The sequence below is a fragment of the Neomonachus schauinslandi genome, chromosome X (assembly GCF_002201575.2).
Source record: "Neomonachus schauinslandi chromosome X, ASM220157v2, whole genome shotgun sequence".
NCBI lineage: Eukaryota > Metazoa > Chordata > Mammalia > Carnivora > Phocidae > Neomonachus > Neomonachus schauinslandi.
In genome coordinates, this window is record NC_058419.1 from 32,341,033 (window position 1) to 32,363,920 (window position 22,888).

Sequence of the window (22,888 nt, forward strand, 5' to 3'; positions counted from 1 at the left end):
AAAAATCACCAGTTTAGGTGATTAATCTATACAGCATTAATGTTTACATTATTGATTAACAAGATGTAGATGTAGAAGAACCTAAAATTAGAAATTTAGAGTATGAACCTAATTTTAAAATTTCATATGCAGAGAGTCAATTTTTCCAACATCTATGAATTATTTGCCTTTCCCGATCTGATTGTAGGATTGCATCTTTAATACAACAAGTTCCTATTTATGATAAAATGTATTTCTGAATTTATCTGTTCCAGTCATCTACTTTAGCTCTGCAAATTACCCTGATATTTAAATGATTACAGCTTATTATAGCCTTGAAATCTGATTGGGTAAGTTTCCCCTTCTTGTTCTTATTTCTCAGAATTTTCTAGGCTACTCTTAAATATTAATTGTTCCATATAAATTTTAGAATCAATTGGTTTAGTTCCATTAAAAAAATCCCACTGTGGGGGCGCCTGGGTGGCTCAGTCATTAAGCGTCTGCCTTAGGCTCAGGTCAGGATCCCAGGGTCCTGGGATCGAGCCCCGCATCGAGCTCCCTGCTCAACGAGCCTGCTTCTCCTTCTCCCTCTGCCTGCCGCTCCCCCCCCTGCTGTGCTCTCTCTGTGTCAAATAAATAAATAAAATCTTTAAAAAAAATCCCACTGTGAATTTGATTGGAATTATCTTGAATTCATAAATTATTTTGGAAAGCATTGTCATTTTTAAATTTCATATTGAATCTTCTTTTCCATAAACATGATACACATTCTTATTTATTCTAGTTTTCTTTCATGGCATTCAATAATGCTATATAATTCTATCTTTAAAGAGTGGAGACAGCTTTTTCTAGATTTATCTGTAGGTACCTAATTTTTTTGTTGCTACTTTGAATTATAGCTGTGTTTCTATCACATTATCTGATTGGTAAATTTTAATGATGGGGACTCTATTGATTTCCATTTACTGAGATAGTGTATCTAGCAACCTGCTAAACTTCTTATTAGTTCTAATAGTTTGTAGATTCTCTTAGATGTTTTTATGTAACCAATTTATCATCTCAAATAACTTCAGTTTTTCTTCTCTTTCCCATTCCTTTATGACTCCTCTCCTCCCTCTCCCTCCCTTTCTCTCTCCTACCCCTTCTCACCTCCCTACTTATTTCTTTCTCATTTTATTGCATTAACTAGAAGCTCCAGGATGATGTTAAATAATAGTGTTGTAAATAGGTAATATTGTATTATTCATGATTTAATAGGAATGCTTCTATAGTTTTGCCAGTATGATGTCAGGATGTTATTTTCAGATCTTTTTGACTTTCAAGTAAAAATGCAAGTGGACATTTGGATATACAAGCCTGAAAATTAACAGGGAAGCAAACTAGAGGTAAAAATTTGGGAGTTGTCAGCATATAAATATATTTAAATCCATGGGACTTAGTGAGATAAATAGAGACGACATCTTGAAGCATTCCAAGTTTTATATGTTCTGTTAACGACTTTTATCCTAATCTGGTTTTTTTTAAGATTTTATTTATTTATTTGACACAGAGAGACACAGCGAGAGAGGGAATACAAGCAGGGGGGGGTGGGAGAGGGAGAAGCAGGCCTCCCGCAGAGCAGGGAGCCTGATGTGGGGCTCGATCCCAGGACCTTGGGATCATGACCTGAGCTGAAGTCAGGTGCTTAACAACTGAGCCACGCAGGCGCCCCATATCCTAATCTGTTTTTAAACCTTCTCATGTTTGTTTTATAGTCTCAAGACTTATTTAAATTTATTAGGATTTTATTAACCATTGCTTATTCTTTTTCTTTTTTATTATGAAATAAAACATAAATTCAGAAAGTTACATAAAACATAAAACAGTTTAATGAATAATTATAAAATGCAAATCCAAGAAACCGCCACAGAGGTCAAGAAATAGAACATTTCCAGGGTGCTACTCTGACCCTTGTTCCGTCTCTCCTCCTAACAGAGATAAACTCTTCGGACTTTCATACCAATAGTTTTCTTGCTTCCTTTATAGTTTACTTACCAATGTATGTGTTCCTAAATAATATTCATTTAGTCAAAACATATGACAGGTGTTTACAACCAAGATACCATTACCACAGTCAAGATAATGAACACATGCGTCACCCCAAAAGACTCTTTGGACCTTTTCATTTTACCTGCCTTCAGTACTACCTTCCTTCCTAGGCAACCACTGATCTGCTTTCTGTCACTATAGATTAGCTTTCATTTTCTAGAATTTTATATAAATGGAATAATGTAGTATTAACTCTTTTTTTTTTTTTGGTCTGGCTTTTTTCATTCAGTATGATTATTTTGAGATTCACTCATGTCGTTGTGTATATCATGCTGTATGGAGCATGCATTCAACATCTTCTTACTGTTCAGTACTATTCTATGGTATTGATGTCCTACGACTTATCTGTTCACCTGTTGATGAATATTTGGGTTGTTTCCAGTTTGGCTATCACAAATAAAGCTGTTATGAATATTTTTGCACAAGACTTTGCATGGACATATGTTTTCCTAACTCTTACATAAATATCTAGGCATAGACTGGCTGGATCGTTTGGTAGGTTTAACTTTTAGGAGACTAGCAAACTGTTTTCCCACAAGCAGTGAATGAGAGCACCTGTTCCTCCAAATCTCTCCAGTAGTTTGTACAGTTAGTCTTCTTAAATTTTATTTTTTACTTTGTAGTGATCTCTACACCCAGTGTACGGCTCGAACTCATGGCCCCAAGATCAAGAGTCTCATGCTCTTCCAATTGAGCCAGCCAGGTGCCCCAGGATGGTTAGTTTTTTAAATTTTAGCAGTTCTAATAGGTGCAAAGTAGAATTTCATTTTGGTTTTGATTTGCATTTCCCTAATCATAATGAGTTAAACATCTTTTCATGTTCCCGTCTTCCAAATATCTTATTTGGTGTAGTGTCTGTTCAAATGCTTTGTCATTTGGTAATTGGGGTGTTTATTTTCTTATTACTAAATTTTGAGAGTTCTTATATATTCTGGATACACATACTTTATCATATGTGTTATCTGTAGGCAGATTTTTTTCTAGTCTCTTCTTTCAAACAATGTAGCCCTATGATTGTTCTGGCTTTCTTCAAGGATTTTAGTTCCAAATCCTATCTTCCTCAGTCTCAAGAGTTCATCTTCTGTCTCCAAGTAATGATTGTTGAAATCCAAACCACTTTACTTTTCTTTTCTTTTCTTTTCTTTTCTTTTCTTTTCTTTTCTTTATTTGACAGAGAGAGCACAAGCAGGGGGAGAGGCAGAGGGAAAAGTTGAGAAGCAGGCTCCCCGCTGAGCAGGGAGCCCGATGCGGGGCTATATCCCACGACCCTGAGATCACGATCTGAGCTGAAGGCAGACACTTAACGACTGAGCCACCCAGGTGCAGCAGTCCCTCTGTTTTTAAAAAAGAAAAGTGGCTTGGTGCTCCTGGGTGACTCAGTCGGTGTCTGCCTTCTGCTGGGGTCATGATCCCAGAGTCCTGGGATGGAGCCCCGCCTCCGGGCTCCCTGCTCGGTGGGGAGCGCGCTTCTCCCTCTCCCTCTGCCTCTCCCCCTGCTTGTGCTCTCTCTGTCAAATAAGTAAATAAAATCTTAAAAATATATATATAGGGCGCCTGGGTGGCTCAGTTGGTTAAGCGACTGCCTTCGGCTCAGGTCATGATCCTGGAGTCCCTGGATCGAGTCCCGCATCGGGCTCCCTGCTCGGCAGGGAGTCTGCTTCGTCCTCTGACCCTATCCCCTCTTATGTGTTCTCTCTCTCTCAAATAAATAAATAAAATCTTAAAAAAAATATATATATATATATGTATATATATATATATATAAACAGACGGACTTTTCTCCTTACAACACCCACCCTGAGCAGCTGAAGCTTCAGCTCTGCTTGCAACCGGGTTTTTTTTTTTTTCCCAGATTTTCTCTTTGTTTGCCAGCAACCCCCACCTCACTTTCTTGCAACCCTTAGCCATTTATATAAAACAAGGTTTGCTACTCTAAATCCAACACATCTAGGATTTATTGATGACAGTGAGGTCAGCCATAGCCATGAACTCTTTATGGGCGGATGCACCAACTTCTTCATAATACAACACCTTCTACGTATTAGTGTGCCTATCAAGTGTTTATAAATATTGAATTGATTTGGAATTCTAGGACAGAAGGATTTGGATTTGATACTCTGGATGTCAGAAAGACAATACAGGTTCTGGAAAAGAGAAAAGTAATGAAGCCACTAGGATCTCTCACCTGGATTATTGCCGCAGTCTCTTCTAACTAGCTTCTTACACTCCGCCCTTGCTGCCTACAGTCAGTCATCCAAACAGCAACAAGTGTGATCCATTTAAAACTTATCAAAGGATGTGACTCTTCTGTTAGAAGCCATCCAATGTCGTCTCGTCTCCTTCTGATAATAAGACAAAATCCTTGGGGCGCCTGGGTGGCTCAGTTGGTTAAGTGACTGCCTGCGGCTCAGGTCATGATCCTGGAGTCCCGGGATCGAGTCCCGCCGCATCCAGCTCCCTGCTCGGCAGGGAGTCTGCTTCTCCCTCTGACCCTCCCCACTCCCCCCTCTCATATGCTCTCTCTCTCATTCTCTCTCTCTCAAATAAATAAATAAAAAATCTTAAAAAAGGGCGCCTGGGTGGCTCAGTTGGTTAAGCGACTGCCTTCGGCTCAGGTCATGATCCTGGAGTCCCGGGATCGAGTCCCGCATCGGGCTCCCTGCTTGGCAGGGAGTCTGCTTCTCCCTCTGACCCTCCTCCCTTTCATGCTCTCTGTATCTCATTCTCTCTGTCTCAAATGAATAAATAAAATCTTTAAAAAAAAATAAAAATAAAAAAAAATTAAAAAAAAATAAAAAAAATAAAAAATCCTAACAATGGCCTGGGAGTCCCTACGAGACCTGACCATCTGCCATCTTACCTTACCTGCTAATACTCTTCCACTCTCATTCCACTTCAACCATATTGGTTTCCATATGGTTTTTTTCCCCCTAAACTTTATTGAGGAATAATTGACAAATATGATTATATATATCTAAAGTGTACAACATAATGATTATCTATCTGTATATTTGTAATATATATTATACATGATATGTGTAATATATTATATATGATATTTATAATATATCTTATATATATTTATAATATATATGACATTTATAATACATATTTATAATATATAATATTATATATATTTTTTATATATACAGGCATGATTACCAAGATCAAGATAATTGACACATTCGTTACCTCAGTTAACTCTGTCTGTGTGTGGTGAGAATGCTTAAGACCTAATCTTAACAACTCTCAAGCATACAGTACTGTGTTATTAACTATAGTTACCATGCTCTACATTAGAATCTCAAAACTTATTCTTCTTATAACTGAAAAGTTGTACTCTTTGATCCATAAAGTTCCTGAACATGCCAAGCATGCACTGGATTAAGAGAATTTGAATTTTCTCTTCTTTGAAATGAATACTCTTACCTCATATAGCTGCCCTGAATTAACTATTTAACCTTTATTAATATTGATAAAACACAAGAACTATTTGATTCCAGTGGAGATATTCCTCATTCCTAAATGAAGTTACTATTTTAAGTATAAGGCTGAAAAGTTAAACTTAACAATTTATTAAGATATAATTTATATACCATAAAGTTTACCCACTTTCAGTGTACAATTCAATAATTTTTTGTAAATCTCCTGAGTTGTTTAACCATCACCAAAATCCAGTGTTAGAACTTTTCCATCTACCCAGTAAGATCCCTTGTGCTATTTGTAGTCAATTCCTGTTTTCATTCCCAGCCCCAGACAAATACTGATCTACTTTCTGATATGGACAATTCATATATATGAAATCATACAATATGAGGTCCTTTATAATTGGCTCTTTCACTTAACATAATGTTTTTGAGTTTCTTCCATGTTGAAGAATGTGTCAATATTTTAAAAACTGTTGTTGAAAGCCTTAACCTCAATTTCCATTTATTAATTAATTCTATTTTTTCTTTATCTTGATTCATGGATTTGTGCTGCAAAGACTAAATTGATCTTTTAATATTTTCCTTGGGTTTATTTTGTTATTGATTTTCTAATTTATTTAGTTTAAAGCTTAGCTTATTTATTTATATTGTTTTGTTTTACAACAAAGGCATTTAATCCTCTCAAAATCTTCTGAGGAGAGTTTTGTTGTTTCACAAAACTAATTGTCATTATTTTCTAATAACATTACTTGTAGCTTTGTTTCCTTTTCCATGCCACCTTTTTGAAAGATCAATTTAGATTTTTTTCAAAGTTAAAGTTGTTTGTTTTTTTCTTTACTCTCGTGGTAATTTCCAGGTTTTTTGTAATATAGTCATAGAATTTGACTATTATGATTTCTACTACACTGAGGAATTTGAGTTATCTACTTAAAAGGTACAGTTAAAAATATTATATTTGCATTTGAAATGAATATGTATTCTCAATGGTAATATAAAAAGCTTAATACGCTTCTTAAAGTTTAATCTATTAATTTTATTATTTCATTTCCTGTAGGTTAGGAGGCCTTTCAATCTTCTTCTTTTCCCTCCATTTTTAGAAATTAAAAAATACAAAAATATACAAAGAATATCAAAACATCCCTGTGCCCATCATCAAGAATTGATCATTATCACATATTTTCATATTTATTTCAACCTATTTTAATGACAGAACATAGAGAGTTGACTTCCCCTTTGCCCACCTCCAGTTCTAATTCTCTCCTTTTTTTTTTTTAAGATTTTATTTATTTATTTGACAGAGAGATAGAGCACAAGAAGGGGGAGCTGCAGGCAGAGGGAGAGGGAGAAGCCGGCTCTCCGCTGAGCCAGGATCCCAATGTGGGGCTCAATCCTGGGATCATGACCTGGGCCGAAGGCAGACGCTTAATAACTGTGCCACCCAGGTGCCCCTAATTCTCTCCTTTCTACACAGAAGAAGCAATTATCATGAATCTATTGTGCATCCTTCATGTCTATTAAAAAAATGCTCTTATATATTAGGTTTGTATTTTTTGAATATATATTATATATACATATATATGTATGAATTCTATTTAACTTTATATACATGTCATCATGATGTGAACTCTGAAAGTCTTTGTTTTCTCTCAGAATTTCATTATTTGAAATCTATGTTGATTTATATCAAGTTAATTACCTTTTACTGTTCTTTAGAATTTCATGGTATGAATATATCACATCATTATACATGACTTCCATTGGTATATACTTAAATTGTTTTCACTTTTTTTATAAGAGAAAATGTTGGCATAAATATTTTTTATGGTGCATCTTTCCTTTTGTACAGGTGAGATTATTTATAGGTAAATAGTTGATTTATCTAGAAGTGGTAAGTACATTTACAATTTTACTAGTTATAACTAAATTACTTTTCCTAATCGTTTTACTGGTTTATACTACTTCTAACAACATATGAACATTTTCCTTTCCCTAATTTCGATATAGTCATACTTTTTCATTATTGTCAATCTGCTTGCTTTGAATAGGCATCATATTTCTGTTTTCTAAATACTACTGAAGTTGAGCATCTTCTCAAATGCTTATTGGTCATTTATAAAGACCCCTTTATTTCCTATGGTAGTGTTATTATTTGTTTTAGATTTGTAAGAATATTGGGATACTAAGAATATTATTTGTTTTAGAATTTGTAAGAATTTGGGATACTAACTGTTTTAAGTTACACCAGTTACAAATATCATCTGCTAATCTCTAGCTTCTTTTTTTGCTTTTCACACAGATTTTTAAAATATATGACCTAGTCAAGTTTATGAAATCTTCCTTCATGTTTCTTGCTTTTTGTGTCCTGTTTAAGGAATTCTTACCCATTATCACAACCATATTATCCTCTATTTTCTTCTATACCTTTCAGAGTTTTGATTTTAACATTTATCTCTGTGCCAGGTATGAGAATAAGGTAGGGATCTAATTATCAAAATGTAAACGAACCTAAATGAACATACATGCACTCTTCACACTGCGTCCACAATTATCAAAGGTTATCCTTTTTTTTTTTTTTTTAAATCTATACTCCAAAAACTGGAGGGAGAAGTCTAGAATATTTTAAAGCAAAGCCCAGGTATCATGTCATTCATGCATCTCTAGCTGAGGATATTTTTTTTAAGATTATTTATTTATTTATTTGACAGAGAGAGACACAGCGAGAGAGGGAACACAAGCAGGGGGAGTGGGAGAGGGAGAAGCAGGCTTCCCGCGGAGCCGGGAGCCCGACACGGGGCTCGATCCCAGGACCCTGGGATCATGACCTGAGCCGAAGGCAGATGCTTAACCGACTGAGCCACCCATGTGCCCTAGCTGAGGATATTTTTTAAATATAGCAATACCGGCATTGTAGATGGATGAAAAATGGCATTGTTGCTATGTTAAAAAAACCTTTAGTATCACCCAGTACTGAATCCATATTCAATCCCATATATTGAATCCTACATACTCACATTTCCAGATTGTCTCAAAATTTTTTCTTATTTTATATTTATTCAGATTAGGATTCAAATAAGGTCAAGGTCCACATATGCATTTGTCTGTTATTTGTCAGAATCATTTTTCCCCACTTTATTTTTATGCCATTGATTTGTTAGAAAAACTGGGCAGTTCACCTCTGAAATACATTTAGTGTTTGACTGATTACTTCCTTATCTTAGTGTTTAGCTTCATCCTCTGTTTTCCTGTAAACTGCTAGTTAAATCAGGGAGATAGATTAGATTCAATTTTAATTTTTTTGGCACATATCAGAGGTGCTGTTGTATACTTTCTATTATATCATTTTATGAGGTAAATTATACCTATACGTCTCACTTTTCATGATGTGGCGTTTGATCAGTGTGTTTGGATGGTGTCAATCAGGTCTCCCCAATATAAAATTCCCTCATCCAACTTTCACCTAATGGTTCTAACATCTATTGGGTAATGTTGCCTAGATCCATTACTTCATCAGAGGTTGCAAATTGGTGAATTTCTAATCTCATCATTCTGCGTTTATAAGCTGGAATTCTTTTTTTTTTTTTAAAGATTTTATTTATTTATTTGAGACAGAGAGAATGAGAGAGAGCACATGAGAGGGGGAAGGGTCAGAGGGAGAAGCAGACTCCCTGCCGAGCAGGGAGCCGGATGCGGGACTCGATCCAGGGACTCCAGGATCATGACCTGAGCCGAAGGCAGTCGCTTAACCAACTGAGCCACCCAGGCGCCCCTTTTTAAAGATTTTATTTATTTATTTGAGAGAGAGAATGAGAGAGAGAGCACATGAGAGGGGGGACGGTCAGAGGGAGAAGCAGACTCCCTGCTGAGCAGGGAGCCCGATGCGGGACTCGATCCCGGGACTCCAGGATCACAACCTGAGCTGAAGGCAGTCGCTTAACCAACTGAGCCACCCAGGTGCCCTATAAGCTGGAATTCTTATATGAGGAAGAATTTTCCTTCTTTGACTATTTGATTACTCTAAAATACAGTTTATAAAGGAAAAACGGGATAAGCGACAGGTTTTTTATTTTTTAAAAGATTTTAAATATTACTCAGCCATCAAAAAAGAATGAAATTTTGCCATTTGCAACGACATGGATGGAGCTAAAGGGTATAATGCTAAGCAAAATAAGTCAGTCAGAGAAAAACAAATACCACATGATTTCACTCATATGTGGAATTTAAGAAACAAAACAGATGAACACAGGGGAAGGGAAGGAAAAATAAGATAAAAACAGAGAGAGAGGCAAACCATAAGAGACTCTTAAGTATAGGGAACAAACTAAGAGTTGCTGGAGGGGAAGTAGGTGGGGGGGTGGGGTAACTGGGTGATGGGCATTAAGGAGGGCACTTGATGGAATGAGCACTGGGTGTTAAACGCAACTGATGAATCACTAAACTCTACCCTGAAATTAATAATACACTATATTGTAACTAACTTGACTTTAAATTTAAAAAAGGAAAAAAAGAAATAAATAGAATGTCTTTACATTTGCCAAAAAAAAAAAAAAAGAATGAGAGAAATATTCACTTTTAATAATAACAATGATGCTGAGAAGCTGTTTTCTGAGTTTTGAATTTTATTTTTAACAGGTTTATCTGTTCAAAATTATACTAGAAAATGGGCCTCTGTAGTTCAGGGGCTATGTCTTACTGATCTTTTATCTCCTTACCACCTAACATAATGCCTGCTCTAAAAAGATAGTTAATACATTTTTTTTTATTATTAAACACAGTCTAAGTTTCAAATTCGTGCTGCATGAATCAACTCTCACTTGGCAAAATATAAATGTGTACAGTTTGAGCAAGTTTACATAACCTATGAAATATACCAGTCAAAAATAATTCTTGCATTTCTCTGTGCATCCTAGGTGCTTGCTAATGGTAAAAAATTCCCTGCTTTCCAATATTTTATAAACTAGTTGCGGCATGATGTAACACAACACGCTTATTAAATCAATATTGCCCAGATCAGTCAAGTAAATGTTCGGAGGGACAGAGCGTGGCTTGTGTCTGTATTTACCCCCTGCTCGGACGGATAGCCGGATAGCCGGAGACAAGCAGATTGTTTTGTTTTGTTTTATAAACTTTGTATCCATCCAATGCACTGACTCTCTGGGACTTGATCCTCCAGCTTTAGTCTCGCATAGCTCTGAAGTAGCTGACTCCATTCCCTGGTAGCTAAACCCTCAAACCAGTAGGTGGCATTTAACTTCCCATAAAGGGGTAGTGACAGTTGAGAAGAGAGGTCAAGGTCATAGGTCATATCCTGTAGCCGTGTGCTTTCTGAGGGACAACAGGTCAGAGAGGGCTGATAGTGAGAATGGCTGTAAATTTTAATGACCCAACCTGTGGCTTCTTTCAGAGGGAGGTGGTGGATTTCATAAATAAGCAAATACTTCAAAATGGAGTTAGTCCGCACTTCTACTCGATGCAGATGTGCGAGTCCTGGGGTGATATGGAGAAGAAGTTGCGAGACATCCTGACCAACTCAGCTGTGGCAGAAACCACCAAGGAGGCTTGTGCCTGGAAAACCCTGGCCCTGGCAGTGGGCCTGGCTGAGAGGCAGAAGCAGCAGGATACAGAAAAGGTGAAGAAGCTCCAGGATCAGCTGGATGAGCAGAAGCTGTTCACCAATGTCTTGGTGGGGACGGTGAACAGACTCAGGAATGCGCAAAAAAGGGAAAAGGAGAAGGCCCAGTTCCAGCTTCAGCAGAGCCTCACAGCCCTTCGTGGAGTAGAAGAGGAGCGAAATTTACTGAGGAATGAGCTGCTCAGGGTGTTAAGCGCTCAGGCTCAAAAGCGGGAAGGTGCTGCAGAAAACAAGAAGGCCAAGGAGGCGCGGATATCTGGTATGTTTGCTTTTGCTCAAGGCTGCAGCAAGTGACGGGCCAAGGGAAGGAGGCAGCGAAAGGAGCAGGCCCGGAGTCTGCTACTCCTCCTGGGGACTGGTGCTCTACGGGGGAGAGGCACAGGAGGGGAAAGTGATTGCTGTATGGGGCAGTGATGGGGTGCGGGGCGGGGGGACCAGGTTTTCCTTGCTCTGAGGTCTTAGGCTGATCTGCAGTCACCCCTTAGTCATTCCCCTCTGCATTTCCTCTCCCAGGAGCGGCCGCAGAAGCAGTGGCAAGTCCTGCTCTGAGCAATTCCAGAAGCTGCTGGAAGGGTAAGCCTCACCACACCAAAAGGCTTAAGCAAGAACCTGGCTTCTCTTATTCGGCAAGACAGGCCACCAGGAGCAAAGGCAGGGGCTGGGACTGTGACAGGTGTCATTCAGTGAATTTTTCCTGGCGGAAGAAGTGTTTTAAATGTAAAAAATTCCAGGACACCAGGGAAAGTGAAGGTTCTGCCCACAATTAGGGACCTCACTGAATTCTGGCAGTTTCGTTCCCCGATGCTCCCTTCTGATTTAGAAACAGAGCAGGAGCATGTTCTTGCTTAGATGTTATGTTAAAACTAGGCAAGCAAAAAGGAAGAAGACAGACAAATTGTCTTCAACCTTACCAGCAGTTAACATTTCACTTACTTACCTCCAGCTCTGAGGGTCACTACATAGATGAGCTGCTAGAGTTCAATAGATTTCTTAGGAAAATTGAATCTTTTGGGGAAATTAAGTTTATAACTCGCATTTATAACTCACATAAATACTTAGTCGCATTTATTTTCAGCCCTTTTTACCTGTCTATACCTTGTTATTAAAATTAATTCTTTTCTCTTATTTCTAAAGTAAAAAACTAAAAGTAGGCAACAGTGGAGAAGTAAAAAGAAGAAATTAAATTGTAAGCATAATCTCATTATTCAAAAAACCGTTATGGTTTGTCCATATACACATTATTTTTTTAAAAATGTATATGTTGTTTCGATGTCAATAAAATGTTAAGAATTATGTTAGGTTAAATACATATGCATATGATTTTTTAAATTTACATATGTCATCTATGTGGTTTTTAAAACCATATGTGTGTGTATTTGTTTAGCTTAACATTGTTCCCCATCTTCCCCCCCCTTTGGTACTATGTGTTAGATTTGGTGATTCATTCCTTAAGTGGATTTGCTGGAGATTGGTTTTTGTTGTTTTGGTTTTTTTTCCTTTCTTTGGTCCAAAGAACCGGCTCCTGCTTTTATTTATCGGTTCTATTTGTATGCTGCCAAATTCATTTATTTTTCTCCCATTCCTTCTCATTTCCTGAGGGTTTGTTATGATTATTTTTGTTTGCATTTTAAGTTCTTGATTTTATGCTCAGTGCGTTTATTTTCATCCTTCATGTCTTCTCCCAGCTTGGGATTCTAATCTGATACTACTAATCGAAACGGTAAAAATTGAGAGGGGAGAATTTTACTGTGTAAATATGTTTGACTCTGTTTTCTGATGACGTTTCACCTCTGTGGTAGCCGTCCGATTACCACAGGCCGCAAAATTGGGAGAACGAGCATGGTGTATTTGAATCCACGCAAAGATGAGGACATTGGCACTGAATTTTTCTGTGGCAATAACTTTTTTCTTTCTTTTTTTTAGAAGTGGCAATAGCTTTCTGAATTATTTTTTTATTATTTTATTATTATTATTATCTGTTTATTTTAATGTAGAACAAAAACTTTTGAAATATGTAAAAATGCCTCCAATTGTATTGTTTTTAGGGAGTGCTTAAAGTAAAAGGAATGTGTAATGGTCTTCAGAATAGACTGTCAGCCAAGTTGTGTGTTTTAAGATGTTAATGTGAAAATTTTTAAGAACCTATAGAATTGATCCACATGAATTTCCTGCGTGGGGAGTTTGAAAGTGGTAAGAGTAGGCAGAAAGCCTTTTTTTTTTTTTTTTTCTATTGATTCTAGATGTGAATGTCATTGTGTTTTCTGATATTTTAGGTTGCTTTGAGGGATTTTAAAATACTGAAATGTTCTGGTCACGGGTCAAGTCTATAGATGTAAGGGCCACTGAAACATGAATGTACACTATTCAGAATTATATGTGGGGACAGCACTTAGAATAGAATAACACTAATGAAATCGTTATAAGGGGGAAACACCTATGTTCAAAATTAGGGACTCGGATAAAGAAATTGAGGTCTGCATTTTGTCTTATGACGATGAAAATCAGAAGAGCCTTGTGAGGGAATAGTTTTCTTTTTGGTTCATGTATATTAAAGAGCGTTAGGGGACTCTATCTGGGACACTAGATGACCTCTGCTTTTAGATTCTCCACTCTTCCCTTAGAGATAAAATGCCCAGATGAAAGACAAGATGCCCAGTTAAATTTGAATTTCAGATAAACAACATGTCTTGTTTTAGCATAAGTATGTACCAACTATTGTGTGCATTTTTGTTTGTAACTCTGACAAAGCTACCTGGAGGGAGGTTGGCATTTATTTTCTTTTTCAAGTAAAAAATAGTATAGACTCTCCTGGCAGAGAAGAGCATTTGGACCTTTACAATTTGGAGCAACATTCAGGATCCATGGATGAAGAATCAAAAAGAAGAAAAAGGCGGCAGAAGCTTTTAAACATTAACAGTGAAATCCGAGTGCATGAGTTGTGTGTGGCAATATATGGCATGGTGTGACGATCGTGATCAGTGAAGGGATTTGGAAAAAGTGGAGATAAATTGGGAATGTGTGCACTTGCCCTGGTTGGAAGTCTCTTTCTCTGTCAAGCCTAAAAATCTCTGAATTAGCAGAGTGGCATATTGAGCATTAAAAAAGAGGCCCACTTGAAAATGTCGCTCACTTGAGCATAAAAAGAACCCCCCCCATACACACACACAGAAACAAAAAATCCCCAAGCAACAATTGTAGTCTATTGGAACGGTTGAGTCCGTTAAAAAATGATAAATCCATGATGATATTAACAATCTACAGGTGACGTAAAGCAGGATAAAAGATGCTCATAGTACACCCAAGAATTTCCACTATTGTCTGTAAAAATGCTATATATCAATCCATCCAATATATGCAACTCCTACACTCCACTTTTTAGTCCATGAAGCAGTTAACACAGATGGTTGAGACATATGGACTACATGATTTATTACTATGTGGAAAGGCATTCGTTTTAGCTTGGAGAGAAAAATGTGGGGAAATGAAATGTGAGCTTCTTTTCATGGGGAGAGAAATACAGAAAGAGGTCTTCAACAAGTGGGAGTAGTACTCTTCAGAATAAAAATGTAGTGTCTGGGAATTTGAGAATCTGGTGGATTAGAGGGTTTATAAAGGTTTTGAACTATTTTGTGTTTTATATTACTAGAAACAAAATGTTACAAATGAGTGGATTTCATAATATTTCTTGGTCAGTGAAATATAAGAAGATAAACCCAAGGAGGACCCTAGCTTTTTTCCACTTTTGTGACCGACCAGTTTATTGAGCTTGCATGCTCAAGAGTGTCTTGGAGTATGATACTTGTCTGATTTTCACCTAGCTGTTGTGATCGTAGCTAGTGTAAATAAACCAGTTATTGTGAATCCACACTGTTTCATGTGTTCTGTGTGTGGCTACTGCCACATGGAAAGAAGTCTTAGAGGAAGCAAGGTAAGATCAACACAATTACACAACATTATTTCTTTCTCTCTCTCTCTTTTTTTTTTTTTTTTTTTTTTTCTTTTTTAGTTTTTTTTTTTTTTTTTTGGGGTTTTTTTTTGAGAGAGAGAGTGGGCGGGGAAAGGCAGAAGGACAGGGAGAGACAGAATCTTTTTTTTTTTTTTTTTTTAGGGAGAAAGAGAATCTTAAGCAGGTTCCACGCTCAGCACAGAGCCCCATGTGGGGCTCAAGCTCACGACCCTGAGATCATGACCTGAGCTGAAATCAAGAGTCAGATGCTTAATGGACTGAGCCACCTAGGCGCCCCGATACAACATTATTTCCCTTAAAAGCCAAACACCTATGAGGTTATTTTCTGTGCCTGCTCCCCTCCCTCAAACATCATTCATTTCTGTTTTGGTCTGTGGCTGTAAGAATGGTCCAGACTCTAATATGTGTTGGGTTCTGAAATTGTCAGTTTCTCTTGGGAAGTTGTGGGAATTGATTCTTATATTGTAAATGTATTGAAAGATCTTCTTTGAGGCGCCTGGGTGGCTCAGTGGGTTAAGCGTCTGCCTTCGGATCAGGTTCGAGTCCTGCGTCAGGCTTCCTTGGTCGGCAGGGAGTCTGCTTCTCCCTCTGCCTCTGCCGCTCTCTCTCTCTCAAATAAATAAATAAAAATCTTAAAAAAAAAATCTTCTTTTGTTCTGGGAAATCAACTGATTTATCTGTAATTTTGCAGGTATGAGGCCAGCGTTGGGATATTTTTGTGTCCTAGTACTTAAAGCACTTAGACAAGTTGTATAGAAGACTGACGGGGCACTGGGATATTCAATCTTTGCGTGTGCTAAGAAGAAACCCCAACGTGAAGCACATAAACGGCATTCTCTGGCTGACATTGAATGTCACCAGAAGAAATGGAATAGGGTATTGTGGCTTGGTACATATGGCAGGACTTAACTGGCTCTTGGCAATTCAGAGGAAGATATTCATTCCTTTGGATCTTTTGCTAAGGAAACAAGAAATTTAACTGAGAATAGTTACTATGAATGTGGTGTATTGTTTTAAATAGAGTGATGACAAATTGGGGGCATTTTAGAATGTGAGCTTCTTATTGCTTAGACTATTGTCTGTTGCACTTTGTTTTATTTGACGATCTTGAGTAGGCAGTAGTCTAGCATCTGTGTAATTTGACAAGAGGTGTAGACCCATGGATCACTTCTTTGCATAGAATCTAGACGACCTTGAGGTAAATGTCACAGAAGTTTACCCAGATCCTTTTATGTGACTTCTAGGAAAAATATCCAAGATCTGTTTGTCAAGTCTTTGGGGAGCTGTGTTGTCCATTCAATTGGACACAGTGGAACATCCAAGAACCATGTCATGTTTTGGAGAAGTAGCTTCATGGTAGTATAGATTGAACTTTTCTGGATTATGACTGATCTACTCCCCCAAATGGGATGGTTAATGCCCTGTTTGCTTATAGTCCTGGCTATTTAGCTCACTAAATTAAAAGAATAAAATAGTGTGGGGGGGGGCGCGGGTGGGTGAGTACTAGCAGTACACTTGCATGTCCAGGAGGAACTTAAGTCTACAAACCTCCTCCTTACTGCTTATTAGCAAGAAGACTGCGAATGTAGGTCAAGCCAAGGAATGGGGACATAATTTAACTGAGAGGTGGAGCTTTCTGTGAAAGGAAAGATGTTGAAAATTCTTGTTTCTGTGTTCTCTGCATTTTTCCCTTCGGACTGCTCATTCTAAGAGACCATTTGGTTGGTGTCTCTGTCTCTCTGTCTTGCTTTCTTCTTCACTGGTGCTAATCTAGTAAAAGGGATGTATCTGGAAAGAGATGATTGCCTACTTTTGAGGACAAGTAGACACAAGGAGGATAAGTCCCTGGAAATCAGGAGAAAGGATTGGCCTTCTATTCCTGAACCATCTAGGGGGGAAAAAAATGTCCCACAAGCCTCGGATGTAGTCCAGGACAATAATTTGAGATTTGCAGCCAAATCCTTAAAGCAAGAAAGCAACAGTGTGTATTCTTTCCAACCGTATCCCATGTCTTAAAGGAAAAGCTGGTGACCATATAGTGACTGGATCCCAGGCATCTCATTCTGTTAGGATGTTATCAGTTGCAAGCCCCTCCTCAAAAAAAAAAAAAAAAATCCTCAAACTGACTTATACAATTAGGGTAGGCTTAATCAAGGCACATGTCAAATGGGGGGGGGGGGAGGCTGCAATCTCATTTGATACTAGGGATCCTCTTCCAAGCTCATTCAGGTTGCTGACAGAATTCAGTTTCTTGTGATTGTGTGTGGGCTACATGGGAGAGAGACACATAGGTGAACACCTGTTCATAGTCTTTGTCCAATTTCAAATTAGGATATTTAGCTTAGTTCATTAGTGTTCTTTTCATAATGTCTTAGCTTGAAAACGTGTCCATCAATTATCTTTGTCATTATTTTATTAAAGCAGAAATTCAAGAAAAAAAATCCTAAATGCCATGAAATCAGTTTTCATTTTTTTCAGGTTACTTAGGTTTGAGGACACAACAATAGAATTTTATATTCTACATTTTATGCAGTATTATCACATGTGCGTTTCATTTTGAAATAGTCTTTTAAAATCTGCCCATTTTTGTTTCTGTCACTGTCTTAAAAAGTTGTTATATATATATATATATATATATATGATATATATAAAATAGGGGATATATACATATAAAAAATAGGGGTTCCTTTGTAGGTTACAATCTTTTTTTTCCGTCTTGCTGCTTTTAGGATTCTCTCTTTGTCTTTGATTTTTGACAGTTTCATTATAATTGATCTTTAGAGAAGGTCGTTTTACATTGAGATAATGGGGTAATCTATTAGCTTTGCGAACTTAGATGTCCAAGTCTCTCCTCAAATTTGGGAAGTTCTCAGCTATTATTCCTTTAAATAAGCTTTCTTTTTTCCTTCCCGCCTCTCTTCTTCAGGAATGGCAATGATTCTGATATTTGCTTGTTTGATGGTGTCCTATAGATCACATAGGCTTTCTTCATTCTTTTCCCTTCTTTTTTCCTTTCTTCTCCTCTGACTGTGTTATTCTCTGACTCACTGATTCTATCTTCCATTTGGTCTATTGGTGCTTCTGTTTGGTGCTCTCTACTTGCAATTTTTATTTCATTCCTTGAATTCTTCAGCTCCAGAATTTTTGTTTGGTTCTTTTTTATGATTTCTATCGCTTTGTTAAATTTCTCCTTTTGTTGATGTATTGTTTTCTGATTCTGTTAAATGGTCTTTCTGTGTTTTCTTGTAGCTCATTGAGCTTTCTCAAAACAGCTATTTTGAATTCTATATTGGATGACCCCAGAATTCCATGTTTTTGAGTTTGATTACTGGAGGATTATTGAGATTTTTTTTTGTGTGTGTGTGGTATCACCTTTCCTTGATTCTTCATGTTCCTTGAAGTTTTGTGTTGAGATTTTTCCTTTCAGAGTAGCATCTCCTTCAATCTTTAGTAGTTGCTTTCGGGTGGGATCTACTGTTTGTTGGTTCTGCTCATATTTGGGGCTTTCTCTGAACTTGTCTGGATACACCTGCCCCATGCTTCCTGCCCCTTCTTTTGGCAGAATTCTTTAGCTTGGATATCTTCTCTTGATCTTACAACTTGCTGGGTGGCGCCGCGCTGCTGGAAATCTCTCTTTTCTTTCTTTTTTTTTTTTTTTTTTAAAGATTTTATTTATTTATTTGACAGAGACAGAGACAGCGAGAGAGGGAACACAAGCAGGGGGAGTGGGAGAGGGAGAAGCAGGCTTCCCGCGGAGCAAGGAGCCCAATGCGGGGCTCGATTCCAGGACCCTGGGATCGTGACCTGAGCCGAAGGCAGAGGCTTAACGACTGAGCCACCCAGGTGCCCCGGAAATCTCTCTTTTCTTTCCAGAAGATGGTGCTATAGTTTAAATTTGTGGTTTCTCCCAGGCCCAAGGACCCTCGCCTGTTTTGTGAGCACTCTCCCTGTTAACTATAGCTCCCTCTCGCCACCACACTCGGGAATGTGCGCTAGGAGACAGCTGCAGAGGTGGGAAGCGTAGGTTTAATATTCGAGTCATTGGGTGTGCCCACAGGCCAGGTGGGGCAATCCTCAGATGAGGTTTTCTTAGTGGCTTGTGGGTAGGCTTCTTACCGTAGTCCTAAACGCAGTCCGCAGGATCCCCATCCCTCTAATGCCTTCTGATGTTATTATCTGCCTCTTTCCTGATCTCCTCCCTCTTCACAGTCATGGAGGTCCTGCCTCAGTACTCTGGGTGCTGCAGGAGAAAAATGGGTTTCTCTAGCAGCGTCTGGCGCAGCATCCAAACTCCTATATAGAGAGATCAGCGAAATCCTGGAATCTCTCCTTGGGAAGCCTGAACTTGTACAAAGGCTTCCTCATCTGGGGAAGTTTGCCCAAATCAGCGCTCTGCAGGTTTTCCCCAACTGTAGCTGAGGGTCTGGGCCCAGTTCACCAGCTCTTGCTCGTTCTGCAGCCCAAACTCAGTCAGTTTGCCTGTTACCTGACTCAGAGTGATGGGACTCCTCCCAGGTCCCTCGGCACATGGTGCTGGATCCCACAGCTCCCACAGAGGCACTTTTGTTTATGGATGGAAACCCAATTTTAGTTGTTAAAAGGAGGGGCGGAAGGAGGAGAGTCCTGTGTAGCCATGATGCTGACAGCACTCATGTCACAATTTATTCAAGAATCTCCTGGTGATCGGGGCGCCTGGGTGGCTCAGTTGGTTAAGCGACTGCCTTCGGCTCAGGTCATGATCCTGGAGTCCGGGGATCGAGTCCCGCATCGGGCTCTCTGCTCGGCGGGGAGTCTGCTTCTCCCTCTGACCCTCCTCCCTCTCATGCTCTCTGTCTCTCATTCTCTCTCTCAAATAAATAAAAATAAAATCTTTAAAAAAAAAAAAAAAGAATCTGGTGATGGTCCTCGAGAGATTTTACCATGAAAAGCAATGGGCTAATAAGAATTATTTTCCACGTATCCATACACGCCGCTGTTCTTATTTCATTATGATAGATGTACGGAATTGGAAAATCAAAGTGTAGTTCTCATTTCTTTCAAAAAAAAAAAAAGGCTCTAGCAATTTCCATTTCCATATTCAGGCCCTTTCCATGAGGATATTTTCTCTTCATTCTCTCCCTCACTCAGCATTTGTTGCTGTTGTTGTTTTGCTAGATTTATGAGTGAAGAACTATTTTATTTTTCAGGGTAATTTGCCTTTATTTTATTTTATTTTTATTAGGGGGGAGGGGCAGAGGGAAAGGGAGAGAGTATCTTTTTTTAAATTTTTTTTATTATTAACATATAATGTATTATTTGTTTCAGGGGTACAAGTCTGTGATTCATCAGTCTTACACAATAACACAGCTCTCACCACAACACATATCCTCCCCAATGTCCATCACCCAGCCACCCCATCCCCTCAGCCCCCTCCCCTCCAGCAACCCTCAGTTTGTTTCCTCAGATTAAGAGTCTCTTATGAGAGAATCTTAAGCAGGCTTGATGCTGGGCTCCATCTCATCACCCTGAGATCATGACCTGAGCCGAAATCATGAGTCAGAGGCTTAATTGACTGAGCCACCAGGCGCCCCAGGGTAATTTGCATTTAATCGAATGAGAAGTTACGTATATCATTCTATAACTTTGTTGGTCTTTTGAATTTTGTCTCCCATGGAATGTCTTTTTCTATCTTTAGCACATTTAATAGTGAATTCTTTGCTTTTTTACTTTTCCACTTATAGAAGCTCTTTGTAGATTATAAATGTGAATGTTTGAATTTATGCTGAAGTATTTTTCCTCAACTTCTGTTTGTTTTTTGAGCTGATTCATGCTTTAATTAGAGAAAAGATTTCATTTATTTTGTAAACGAAAGAGGACTATCGTATCTTTTACAGCTTTTAGTTTTCTGATTAGTTTAAGAAGCTTGTCTCTACCTCCAAGTTCCTTTATTTTTTTTCTTTTTCAGAAAATCTCTGATCCACCTGAAATTTATTTTGGATTATGGTATGACATTGTGACCCAATATTGTGTTCTAGCAAATGGATAACCAATTGCACCAGAATCTGTTATGAGATATTCCCTTCTCCTGAGTTGAGATTAGCTTCTGTTCATTACTAAATCATTGTACATATTTTCTGGACAATCTACTGCATCCCAATCATCTAGTTTATTTTTAAAGTTTGATTCTTTTTTTGAACTTGAATTCTTTATTTTGAAATAATTTCAAATGTTTAGAAAATTTGCAAGAACAGCTTTTTTAAGATTTTATTTATTTGAGAGAGAGAGAGAGAGAGAGCGCGCCCAAGTGGGGGGAGGGGCAGAGGAACAAGCAGACTCCCTGCTGAGTGTGGAGCCTGTCGTGGGGCTCCATCCTAGGACCCCGAGATCATGACCTGAGCCCAAGTCAGATGCTTAACCGACTGAGCCACCCAGGTGCCCCCCAAATTTACAAGAATAGTATAACTATAACTCCCATATATGCGTTACTTATATTCACAAATTATTTCTTGTTGAGTTTTGGTAGCTAGACTTTATTATATAGTTTTACAATATTTCCATTTTACTTATATTTTTTGTTTTTAATGAGGAATGGTTGCTACATTTTTCAAATGCCTTTGCTGCATTAGTAATGTTTTTGTCTTTTAGTTTGTTGATAGATTTTGCTAAAGTCAACTCGTTTTTGCATTCCAGAAACAAATGATACTTGGTCACGGTGTATTATTCGATGCACTGATAGCTTGATTTTTAACACTCCGTTTATAATTTTTGCATCTGTTTTAAAAAGTCAGATAGTTCTGCACTTTTTCTTTTAGACTACCTTTATGAGGTGCTAGCACTGAGGCTATATCAGCTGCATAAAATTAAATTTGGAAGCTTACCATCACGTGCTATGCTATAATAGGGTAATTTTTCTTTTAAATTATTTTCTGAATAGGTTATTCATTAATAGGTTTCAAAGTGCAAAACTAAATAGAAAGGCAACATTAAGAAGTCTCCCTGTCAGCCTGTCCCTATGTATCCCTTCCTTCCTGCACCCTGTAGCCCCTATAGATAAACACATCTTATTTTTTAAAAATCCATTCAATGTTCATTTATGCAAATACACTCAAATACAAACGTGTATTATTATTTTCACCATTCCTTAAACAAAAGGTAACATCTATGTAGTCTAAAATGTACTCTGATTTTTTTTGTCATTTAGTAAGTAATGGGGATCATTTTATATCAGTACATATAAATCTTCCTCACTTTATTTATTTATTTATTTATTTATTTATTTATTTATTTATTTATTTATTTTGATGTAGTGTTCCATGATTCACTTTTGGGGCGCCTGGGTGGCTCAGTTGGTAGAGAGTCTGCCTTTGACTCAGGTCATGATCCCGGGGTCCTGGGATTGAGCCCCACATTGGGCTCCCTGCTCAGCCGGGAGCCTGCTTCTCCCTCTCCTTCTGCCCCTGCCACACCCCACCCCGCTCATGCTCTCTCGTGCTCTCTCTCAAATAAATAAATAAAATCTTTAAAAAAATCTTCCTCACTTTTTAGCCCACATAATATTTGATTATGTGACTGTACCATGCGTACTGGTAGACACTAATAATTCCCAGTGTTTGGTTATTACAAATGATGCTTTAAGGAGTAAACATATACATATGGCATTCATGTAGACATATCTCTAAGATGAATTCCCTGAAATAGGATTCCTGGATCAATAAGCAAAACATTTGTAATTTTAGTAGCTGTTGCTACATTCCCCTCCATAGGTGTTGACTCGTGCATTCCCAGAAACAATACATCGTCAGAGTGCCCGTTTTCCCA